Raw genomic sequence first — 12856 nt, 5'->3', positions numbered from 1 at the left:
CACACCTGAGCGGAGGCTTGGTGTACGTGGCAAGCGCCACTAGACAGTATTACAGGCCTACCTGACCGTGGTGGGGCAACCATGGTCCTCCCCTTCCTGAGTCTGCACAGCCGTGACTTTAACGCACATTTGTTTTAACTTCTTACATGTGGTGCTTTTTTCCCATTGCTTGTTTTGTTGCACATACCGCAGTGCTACTGTGCATTAAACAGTTGCACCCCCAACAAATTAGTTATGTATCATTCTCACCTGATTCAGAAATGATGTTGCATGATGTATGTTCGCCTCCTATGGCCCTCTGCTGTGTTAGAGACGTGTACCTGTCGGTGTTGGGCAGGTGGTTGGTCATCCCGTTGGTCCCGATTCCTGTCCTCCTCTATGGGTATCCCCCTTCTGGTCGCAATGTTGTGCAGCATTGCACATACGGCAATAATCCGGCAGCAGGTTTCAGGTTTGTATAGCATGGCGCCGCCAGTCTTGTGTAGGATTCGAAAGCGACTCTTCAGAATACCAAATGTCCTCTCTATTACATTCCTGGTGCTAATGTGTGCTGCGTTGTAGCGTTGCTCCTGTGGGGTTGCTGGATTGATGTATGGGGTGAGTATAAACTCACGCAGGGCGTAAGCACTGTCACCTAGAAGATAGAAGCAAAGACTTAGCAATGGTGAAGTTCATACATGTGTGGTGTTCATGTTGGGAAGCGGGATTTGTACGTACCAAGCAGGAGTCCCTCTCCAAATTCTCCGTTGAGTAGACGCCTGTGGATTCCACTGTTGCGGAATATGTAGGAGTCGTGTGTGCTCCCTGGGAATTGTGCCACTAGGTCCGTTATGATGTGATTGGCATCGCACACAACCTGCACGTTGATTGAGTGGTATGACTTGCGGTTACGGAATATGTACTCATTTGCTGCTGGTGGACATATGGCGATATGCGTACAGTCGATGCATCCAATTACATGGGGGAATTGTGCCACCTGGTAGAATGCCTGTTTGTTGCGGTCCAACTGCTGTGGGGTTGTGGGGAAGCTGATGTGGGAGTGTAGCATTGTCAGCATGGCATCTAGGAATTTCTGGAAGAAGCGTGAGAGTGCGCTTTGCGATACGCCTCTGGCTACCGCAATTACCCCCTGGAAACTTCCTGAGGCCAGTAGGTGCAGGCTGCATAGGACCTGGACGTGCGCAGGGATTGCATTGGTCCGGTGTGTCTGGTGCTGCAGTAATGGTTCCAGGTCTGCAATGAGGCGCATGATCATGGCACGATTGAGTCGATACTTCTCGTACACCTCGTCCTCATTCTGGCCGAGCAAGGTGATGCGCAGTCTGAAAACTCTCTCCTGGACCCTTCTCCTGCGCTGTCCTGCCACATTGATACGCATCCTCCTTGCAAGCACGTAGAGGGCTGCCATTTTGTGGTAGCCAACAGGGTCTCCTTGGCCACATTTAAGGGGTTGGTGATTAACACAATCAGTTGCATCTGTAGAATTATTTTTTTTTATTCACAATTTTTTTTTTTAACTTTACCTCCAGGTTCTGATTCCCCTTATTTAGCTCATGCTAAATAGCGATTTTTGGGATTTTCGGTATTTGCGTAACGTTGTTGCATTGGGTAGCGATTCCTTATTAGCCATTGGCACTTGCCGGGAGCTATTAGTGATTTCGGTGATTGCTAATTCGGTATTTAGCGAATCGGTATTTTTGCTTGTTGGTTAATTGCGATTCGGTATTTTACCGGATTTCATTTAGCGATTCTTTATTTGCTCACATTTGTGGTTGATGCATTGGGATTCGGGTTTTTTTACTCGCTAACGGGTGTTATTAGCGATTCGGTATTTTACCGACTGGATTTTGGCTTGATGCATGAGGCTGTTAGTGATTTGCCCAGAATCACAGGATGTTGAGCTTTGTTGCTGAGACTCAAACCCAGTTCTCCAGCTTTGAGGTCGATCACTCTAGCCATAAGGCTACATCCTCTCCCCAGCTTTTGTTGCTGCTTCTTGTGCAGGCATAGGAGAGACAATAATGTTTTGTTTCCCTTGCCCCAAAGAGTGCTGTTCAATAAGTCGATCTGCACTGTGGTGAGAATTTTCTCAGTGGGAGTAAAACTCTTCTCAGAAGAGGAGTATAGATGTGATCAGTGCGGTATGGGAGTTGTCAGTCACTCATTATAATTTACATATGTGTAGCCTGAGGTACTGGGAATAACTCTAATTTCTAGGTTTGTTTTATTATCTTGAGTCTGTAAAAATATAGGACCTGATTAATATTTTTGACAGACGACCTGTCGTTCTGCCATGTGGACAGAGTAAATTACTCTGTCCAATGTCAGAGGGGCCGCCCGCCAAATTTAACAAGCATTTACAATGCAATGGTCTCGGCATTGTTAAAGTTAGAGCTATTGGCATTGCTTATGACATTATTTTTGTTTATGTTTTTGTTTTTAAATCATTTAAAGAAACGGCATTGTTATTTACAATGTCAATAGCTTAATCTCTCTCAAATGCGAGACCTATTGCATTTGCACCCACACACAGAGCCACACACACAGAGCCACCCACACAGTGCCACCTACACAGAGCTATTCACATAGAGCAACCCACACACAAATAGAGCCACCCACACAGAGCCACCTACACACAGTTACCCACACACAGACAGAGCCACCCACGCATAGAGCCACCTACAAAAAAAGCCAGCCACACACACAGAGGCACACACATACACACACACACATAGAGCCTCCCACACACACACACAGAGCCACCCACAGAGCCGCAATGTGTGGCGCAAGCTGCAGGGGCCTCCTAAGGAGGGCCCTGGCACTTATATGTTTTTTACTTCTATATATATTTTTTTTCATAAATTAAGCACTGTAGTAACCACGAACTGTTCTGAGCATCAGTATGACGGTTCTTCTTATATTCCTGAGTCCGGCCACAGATAAAAGGATCGTGACTTCAAAGGGAAGTGCTCAGAGTTCAACCCCGCAGCTAGAAAGAGTGGACAGCAACTGGTAATTAGCTGGATACTTTCTCAGACATTTGTTTGCACAGTCATGCCACGTGCTATTTATTGTGCCCTTGGGTCTTATCCTAAATACAGTTTACATCTATTTATGAACTGTCTGTTTCAGCCATGAAGTCTTCTATGTCTCTTTTTGCATGCTGTCAATACAGCTGGGTATTTCGTTATATAACTGTTTGCATTTACCATATCACCCCCCATTTCCGGCGTAAATACGTTTATGAATTGTACCACCTATGGCGTTTCTATGCCTTTTTATTCATTGTATTAGTTTTAATTACAGTTGCACTACGCTGTTCTCGCGTTGATAAATTGGATTGTTTAAATAATGTATGATTAAACTTGAAGCCTAATTCAATACATTAATGTGATGTGGGAGACAGGCAAAACATAAGAACACCAAAATGTGTAAACGAATAGGTAGACAGGAAACCTGGTACCTCAGTTGACAGACGTAATGCCACTGCTCTTGTGTGATATCAGTCTTCACTTGCCGAACAACAACTGTGAGCAAAGACGTGACCCCAGTGCTCTCATCGACGGCTCCTCCGTCCCCGGCACTTAGAACGTTTCTATTATCCTCCGAGGATTGGTGATAGCAAGAAGGTTGGAATGGGTCGTGACTTTGCAGTATCCCGGACGAGGCCGCAAACTGTTAGTACATGTCTCAGCGCAGCAGCGTTAGCTGTATAGATCAGGCGCAGGTAAGCTGCCCACTTACTCTCCCCCATGTCCACGACACCGGCTACAGCCTCACTGTGCTTACCTGAAAGTGGTCAGAGAGAAGCTGTAATCGCGCTCCGCCGCCATCTTCTCATTAGTAGTGAATGTGAAACACCAGAGAACCCGGCTCCTACCGCGTGGAAATAGATAGAGGACAACAAGGAAGTATCAACTCGAGAAGAAGCAGCCTCCATATTGGAAAAGCATTTACGTTCATGCCCATTACTAAATCCTCAGCATGTCCGTTTTGATTTTTCAATAATATTTATAAGAATCTTCGAATTACTATATTATACTACTTTATTAATTAAAAAAACAAAACATACATTTGGGTTATAGTTTCCAACCCCACTACATGCATATATTCCCTCGAAGACAAATACAAAGACATGGCTCACCTCATCGACTCCTGTGGGTTGGCCTCGTAGCACACAGCACAGACATGTTTTGGCAACACGACCTCAGGGGCTGGAGAGCCTGATACGCCATCACCACCTTTCTCCGAGGTCAAGCAGAAATGCCTCGGAGAAACGCAGTGTCGTTTTCGGAATCAGGGGCGTGTTTTTCTTTCTCTCCTCTTGCCATTGGCTGGAATGTTTACATTCCAGAGGAGAGAAAGAATCGAAAAAACACGCCCCCGAATCCGAAAAGGACGGGGCTTGTTTGGAGAGACAAACCTCTTCTCCAATGGCTGACCAGCATTTAAGAGGCCAGCCAATGGAGAAGAGGAGAGAAGAGAGGCGGGTTCAAGCCCCTCTTCTCCAAGTCATTAAATCTCGCGAGCGAGACTGCGCAAGCGCAGCCTTCGCTAGCCGAGACCTAAAAATGACTGGCAAGCTGGCAGTCATTTATAATGCACTGGCATGATCCTCCATCACGGAGGTTCCTGTCAATGCATATTGCTGTTTGGTGCAGGGCTGCGGTGGCATGATGCAACCCTGTACCAAACAGGTTTTTTTATATATTCAAAAAGAAAATCCCACGTCGGGATTTTCGTTTAGTAAAATGGTCCCCTCACCATGGGAGTCATCTCCCATGGTAGGAGGATTATTATTTGCTTTTAATTGTCCCTCACTGCCAGGGGTTGCCTGGTGGTGACGGACAGTAAACAAAATGGCTACATCGCCTCCCATCCTGGTTTTGTGGTTGGACATATGGCCATTTTTCTGAGGGCCCTTAATCTCTCTAGCCCTTCAGAGAGGTTTGGCTATGGCGATGACGTAGTAGTCACCGCTGTAGCCAAATCTAAATTTTGCATGCTATTAAATCGGGTGGGTGTACAATTATGTTGGCAGTATGTATATTCTTTCACCACTGCGATAGAGTATGCATACTGCCAACATATAAATCAGGCCCTGCGTCTCCAAAATGTCTACTTGCAGTCCATGTAAGATAGCTGGATGTGCTTTCATCCAATGTTTTACAGAAAACGTGGGAGTGTTTAAATTGTACAATGACTTAACTCACTCATCATAATGTGGCAGGTATGCTTAACTGAAATTAGCAAGCCCCAGCAGGGCTTGTAACTTTTCAATATGTTAGAGGGTTGTAAAGTATACACTTCTGAATAAAGACAGGTGCCAATCCTTACACTCATTGGATAACTCGTACCTGAGAAAATTCACATTTTAATAATCAATTTTAGATTTCTTAAAATTGATTCTACAGCAAAGTTGCTTCAAAATAATCACTAACTTGTCCATCTAGGCCAGGTGTTCAGTCAAGTCGTCATCATTAATGTATACATCTTCAATATATGATAGCGCTACAGGTCCTTGCTGCAAAAAGCCCAGGGCAATTATTATTCCTCATAGGCAATCTTCTAAATGTGCAATGAGAACCATCAAAGGAAAAGGCAGATAGGTGCTAGGATTCAGGTGCTATATTTTGACTAAGGACATTTTTAGATATTATTAAATTCATTTACACTTTTTTCTCACAAAATCTTTCATTAGTCCAGTACTTTGAGTGTTTTCTATAGCATGTGTGTGTGTATGTGTATTTAAATTTCTATAATCCAAAACTATTCTATATGAGCCATCAGCCTTCAATCCCAGGAAAAGAGAGGCATTCATTGTATGCACTATTATAACCTGATATTGTAAATTATATGAAAAAAGCTTTTATTTTGCATTCACTTCTGGCTTCGATGAATACTGAGTCTGAAACTGGGGCTCTTTCCTTAAGGGAATTACATGTGGAACAGATTCTTTGCCCAACCCCACTTGATTTCTGTACAACGCAGGAGCCTGTTTGAACATCTATTTACATCCATATATTTCACTGAATTCTTCAGGTACTATAGAGGAAAATGAATTGAATTTGAATTTAAAAGCATTTGTTAAGCGCACTTATACCATACGGTTTCATGGCGCTTTGGAATAATGCGGTGGCCGTCAGCAGAGAGAGACTAGACTTTGTAGGCGAGCAGGAATAAAAAGGTTTTGAGGTCCTTCCGAAACTGTGCATAGGAAGGAGAAGTGCGAAGGGCAGCAGGAAGGGAGTTCCAAAAGAGCGGGGCGAGAACGGCGAACTTTGCTCCGCCAGACTTCTGTTTCTTAAAGCGAGGAATGGCCAAAAAGGCCAAATGGGTGGAACGAAGTTCACGGCTTGGAAGGTAAGATTTTATAGCAGAGCATATAAACTCAGGGGCGGTACCCGACCTAGCCTGGAAAGTGAGGCAGCCAAGTTTAAAAAGAGCACGCTCTCTCACCGGAAGCCAGTGCAATGCTTTAACCAGTGGAGTGGCTCGATGATGTTTGGGTAGGCCGTGGATCAAGCGGGCCGCTTGATTCTGTACAAGTTGCAAACGGTGAAAAGCATAAGCAGGGGTCCCATTATAAATGATGTTGCCATAGTCGATTCGAGATAATACCATGGCCAACACAATGATCTTTAGGGCAGATAGGGAGAAAAAGCGAGAAACTTTCCTGATTACTCTTAATGAAAAGAAGCAAGCAGAGACAACTGATCCAACATGTGAATGAACGGAAAGTTGTGAATTTAAGAGAATCCCGAGCGTTTTAACTTTGGGGACAGGGAGAGGGGGAGCACCGAGTGACAAAGGCCAGTGAGAAGGGGCCCACGGACTGCCTGCATTATCAACTCCTCACCTCAAGGTGCATCTCTTATCAAAACCAAAGGCCAGTTATCTTCTGCAATAGTTATGTCATAAGCATCCAATAAATGAGGGGGAAATATAGCTTTTACACTGCACATCATATCCGCATCATTATTGTATTATGAACCCTGACTGGAGGGTTTGCAAGTCCATCCAGCAACGGAACCCGTCTATATTCTTTAGTCGGAGTCACACTAGATGCTCCTTGAGAGTCTGGCAAACTGTTGTTTCTTCTGCTGTGGTACTGCCTAAGCCTTGTTCTGCAGAACTCTCTGTAGTTTGAGGGATATGTCTTTTTACTAGACCAGCCACTTTCTTTTTCATAAAAAAGTGAGTCTTTGAGCCTGAATCTTTTTCTTCCCTCTTTACATTAACTTCAACTTTATGTCCTGATTCACCTTTCTTATTGATATATTAGTCTATTTTGCGATACTTAGTCCACTTCTTTCTGCTCTTTTACTGTTTGCACAGTCCTGAAAAGAATGGGAATAACGGCTATCAAGATACTGATACCGATGCAGCTTTTTGATTTTGTCATGGTCCCTTAAATTATACCCACCCCTATTAGATTTCTCTGTTGGATTGAGATCCATTTTTGTTTTGCTTTCCGAGTCGTTTTGGTCTCTGACAGTCCTCTTTTTTGCTTTAAAATGTGGTTTAGCAGCCTGTGGGTCTAAGGTATCACAAGTCCCAGAAGTGTAAATTTCAAAAATAATCTTTGGAAGTTCTCTTTCATAATCTTGAATGGGAACCACTGCCAACCAATGGCACACTGCTAGAACTGTAGCTTATCTGAAAATGTTATTCAGAAATATCCAGAGGATTGTCTCAAAATTATCCATTAATTTCAGCCCTCAATTAAGAGCAAGGTGCAGCTAACTGCCCAATTTGAATCTCCTTTAACACCTCTGGTAACACAACCAGGGAGGGTGTGCCAGGCATAGTAGTATAAATACTCACAGATACTGTACCACAAGTGTTTCACTCTTCTATAGGTGGTCCCATCCTATGGAGAAGGCACGCAGTTAAAATTCTAATCCTGTCCTGGGGTGCCATATGTGGATACTCTGCTTCAAGTGATTAGTTTTGCAAGTAATCCAGAATGGAATTTCATGTGGTTTTCTGGGTGCTTTGAACTTGGCATTAATGGTCTGTGGACTGATTGATTTACTGCACCATGAAAATGTTGAGGGGGACAAGGAGCAACTGCTCCCACAGCAGCTGTTTGTAAGACATACAGTGTAAGTCACCTATAAAAGCCACTACCTGAGTTAGTAACTCTCTTACTTCTGCAAGTGTCAGGTTCACTGATGTATACCCAGAAAATGCAGGCCATATGGCCCCTTATTACTTAAGTGGCCAATTCTGATGTTCTGTACTATATGGTGTAATAGACCACCAAACCATGCTTGGTGTTCTTGATTGCCTAATGGGACTTTTTAGTCACAAAAGGGTTTACAATTAGCTGGTACTACAGCAGGTCTGTAAGTATGAAAGTTCCCAGTGTTGGGACTTATAGCATCAAACTTCACCACTTCACCAAAGTATGCAGCACATGCATTTACCAAGCATGTCACCTCACCCACTGTTATAGGGATACTCCCTAACAAGGAGGTGTTGGGTGACTGGTACCCTGAAATTAACCCCTATTGAAAGAGGAGCAAGCACCATTTCAAATAAACAGTTTCAAGCAGTATGAGATTCAAGAACAGAAATCAAAAATGGGAATATCTTTTATAAGTCAAGCACCTGACAAACAATGGGAAGTACCTATTTTTGTTGAAGGTGTGACCTAATATTTCAACAGATGTCAGAGTGTGTTATTTAAAATTACTCAAGGATCTAGAAAATGTATGTCCCCCGTTTGCCGCCAAATATACATTTTCTAGATTGTTCGAAAACACAGAGTTCAGTTTTCTAGACACCCTGGCACTAAGGACTCAGTCAATGTGCCAGCCTAAAATGAAAAAAAACAGTTGAACTTCAACCACCTCACACCCCACTGAGCAATATTTGAGTGAGACATGTGTTGTGTAACAATCAATCCAGTGCAATATTACAGGTGGTAATTTGTGGCACTCCAAACGCTCTTTCATTGAGGAAGAACACTAGAAAAGGAGGACTACATATTTAATCGAATGCACACAATGAAATGAAACTACAGTGAAGACAAATAAAATGTCAGCTACAATGTTTACTAAAAGAGCAAATTAAAGGGAAAACTCTAACATATTTGCTATATACTTAGAAGCAAGTCTACCCTCATTCTGCTACTTCTCAGCACTGAACTAATTTTAGCACAGCTGAAAATAAGAGCCTATTTTGAGTTTCAGAGATGGTTCACTCCTGCGTACCTGTTTCAACAGCAAGGCTTGTATTCGATTTAAAGAATCACAGCAGCCACCAAGGAATGTTTTTTTAAAAATCACGGTGAGTCTCCTGGGTCATTGACTCCATGACCTCAGGACCGCTTACCATTATTTCGAAAGCACTCAAAGCTGTAAGCTCTTCAGCAGGAGTGTGGGGAGACCTTGTGGTTGGTCCTATGGCTGCATTTTGTGGTCTGAAGAATGTTAAAATAAAGGTCACATACACTGTTAATGATAATTATTATTAAAAGTTCCTTATTTTAAATATTTTTGTGACAATAATTATTTTTGCATAGTGGCATGTGTGTATTAATATTAAATGTCTTGGATTGTGGTTATTGGTAAAATTGTGGTGATTTGTAACAAAGCCTATGGATCCACTTTTTACATATTGATGTGCTGACCCCCTGATTAATCCAATAGGCCTGCGTTGTATATAATGATGTTCTAATCCTTTGACAAAGCCAGTAGGTCTGAGTTATTTAAAATATCTCCCCTTATGTTGTGATTGCCAGGCCCTGCGGCCAATGAAATTGGGTGCAGAGCAAGGATACAAGTCTTACTTTATGTTTAAAAAAACATAGAATTCACTGAAAAAACACCAAAGGTTAAAATGACGTCACGGTTAGGTATGGTAATAATATGTTACATTCTATTAACATTAATTTTGCATTCCATCTGAACAAACAGTCCAGATATCACTATATTTTAAACATTGACATTTAAATAACAGCTGAATAGATTTACACAAAATTATAAAAAAAAGTGCTCTTTTTGAGTAAAGATGTAGCTTTCTAACAAAGTTAGTGTAATTCTGTTCAGCTGTTTTCATCTGTATCACTTCCCAAAATTGCCATGGGAAACCGTGTGGTAAAAATTAGTTTTTGCACCCCCTACCCCTTTTCTGGGCCCCCACTTTACAGATTTCAGTTGAGATGGATGAACTTTATTCTGGAATGTTCCATGAAGATTCATCAAACTGCACCAGAGTTATATGCAAAAGAAAAAAACGCTCTTCCTATTGAAACTCTGACTTAACAATAACAACACAGTGACAACTGTGGCAACAAAGACCTGTGAAATATTGGTTGTCACATGCTAATGACAGCTTCTAACCACTGTACAGAGCCAAATTAGGCAGTAGGGTTATCATAACAAGAATAGGCAAACTTTCTAGATCCAATTAGTACCCTTGTCAGCTATACCTCGAGGAGAACAGCTTCAACATTCTCTCCTTTCAACAGATATAATTTGTTTGTAATGTGAAAAGAAAATCAAAAATTCTTCATTTCTAACTACTTAAGTATTGGTCTCTTCTTTTTACTGCCGGCAACCAAGGAGTATAAGCCAATATTTTACTTACTTTTTTAGTAAACATATATCTGTTTCAAAAAACACCTTCTCAAACTTTGGCCTCATGGTTTATGATGACACCAGTATCCCTCGCTGACAGTATTGGACCATATTGCACAGTTATTCATTCTCTCTTTTCTCTTTCAATCTTCCCTGTCTCTCTCTCTCTCGTTCTCTCTTGTCAATGGCAATACATAGTATATTACACTCTACACATCTGAATATGTGGTTATGTCATGACATTTTGTTCCTATGCATTTTTAATATACATTCATCTTTCAAAAAAAAGGTAGTTTCCCAAAACTGTTGAAAGAGTACAAGTTGTGCAGTAGAGTAAATTCACAGTGAAGAGGCCCCACAAGTGTTAGGATGGTTATTTCCAGAGTAACATCGTTGTAACATATGAATTAGGAAACTGTGTTTTTCTCAAGTCAGTTCATTGTACCAATAAAATGGAATTTGACCTTTGCACTGTAGTAATACATGCATGAATTTGTATTTATTGGTACAGTTACTCAAAATACTGTTATTAGGCAGCAACTATTCTACTGCCACGGTGCGTATATATAGCATATATGCAGATGTGCAGCCGACCCACCTCAGACAGCCAACCTTGCTGCACATGGCATTTAGCTATGAGCAACAGGGGTTTGCTTCAGGGACTGGGCACAGATCATGCAGACTTCAGCTATGTGCACAGCAGAGGTTGGCCACAGGTCTTGGCGTCCAGCGTGGTACTGCACTCGAGGTGGCAGTGGCTGCTAACACACTGCAAGCAACCAAACTCAATGTAGACATCTTTGGTTATGTGCAATGGGGTTGGCATCGAGAGCTTGCACTGCTAGCTCCTGGGTCAAACCAGCTGTGGACAGCCAATGCCTCACTATGTACAGCCTTTGGCTGTGCGCAGCTGGACTTGACTGTAAGAACGGGTCTCCTGCCATGTCTAGTACCCAACCCATTCTGGGCAGCAAAACACCGCTGCCCTTAGGGCTTGGACTACATAATTTGCCATTTGGCCATGCTGTATGCTTTTTTTTAAAAAAAAGACTTGAGTCCATGGATCCTCATTGGGAACTACATATCCGAGTCAAGTTTCACACCCATGTACCACAAACCCAGGGCAAGCTTTACCGGCACAAATATTGATGAAGTTTATCTTTGGTTCGCTGTACCAGGTCACAAAGCTTGACCAAGAGCTGGAGTAGATTGTTTGAGATACACAGATCCCCAACACCTTCACTGATGGCCGAGGTCAGCAGTATCTTTTTTTTGGTATTGCAGACCACAACTGTTATGTTAGAGGTTGGTTAGCACTGGTTTCCGAAAAGGTACTGCAGATCATGTAACTTTGCTCAATATTTTTTTACTCTTGTAGGGGGAAGCCTTTCAGGGTGCCCTTACTTTGGCCTTAGGGCCCACTGCCTTTTTTCATGCAGGATGCAAGCTCCTTGTCTTGTCTCCTGAAATAGCTGTCACAAGAGAAATCTTTCATTTGTGACAGCCAGTCATAGTTCTCAGATCCGTGGTTCCAGCTTTGGAAGAGTGGCTCCAAAAGGCATGCTCGGAAAAAAAGCTCGCTCATCCAATCAAATTCCTTTTTTTAAGTTGTGAATTTGTGGATAGTCCATGGACATCAAATGACAGAGATAAACAAGCGTGCTAACCCTCTAAAGTCCACTAAGTAATTTCCTATGGGAGCTAAAATGAGGGAAACACAACTTTGTTAACCCCCTCCCCACAGATCCGTTCATTTGGTCAAAAGTTATAAGTAAAGCACAAAGTGCCTTTTCAATAGAAAGTGCAGCTGAACCATAACTACATAGTGGTGACAACTACTGTGTAGAATAGACCGAGGCAGAAAGAGAAGTTTTAAAATCACAACACAACCCAAGGTGGCAATAAAGGACCACATTATGTATTATCTGGTATGTACTTTTTTATATTTAGGTCATGTACCCCAATTTGGGTTTGCAAAGCCACCGAGAATCCTGAGCTCTTCTTAGACCTTCCATTGATTTATGAACCTGCAAACCCTATGAAACGTCCAATAAAGGTGCACAAACATGTGCGGGTTTTCAGGCTTTAAGCTAAGGTTCGTGGACTTTTGGAGCCATGCTAAGTCTGCAAATCCTGTCTTTTGGTTTATGCCCCCTGTGACAAAATGTACTTTTCTTTATTTTGATCTAACAGGCAGCCCTTTTCATCTCCTCCTCTGAACCTTGGGGTCAGGGGATATTTCCCGCTTACCTCCTTATGAAGTCGCA

The sequence above is a fragment of the Triturus cristatus genome, chromosome 6 (genome assembly GCF_964204655.1).
Source record: "Triturus cristatus chromosome 6, aTriCri1.1, whole genome shotgun sequence".
NCBI lineage: Eukaryota > Metazoa > Chordata > Amphibia > Caudata > Salamandridae > Triturus > Triturus cristatus.
The sequence above is the reverse complement of the archived record's forward strand: the minus strand, read 5'-3'. Positions refer to the sequence as shown.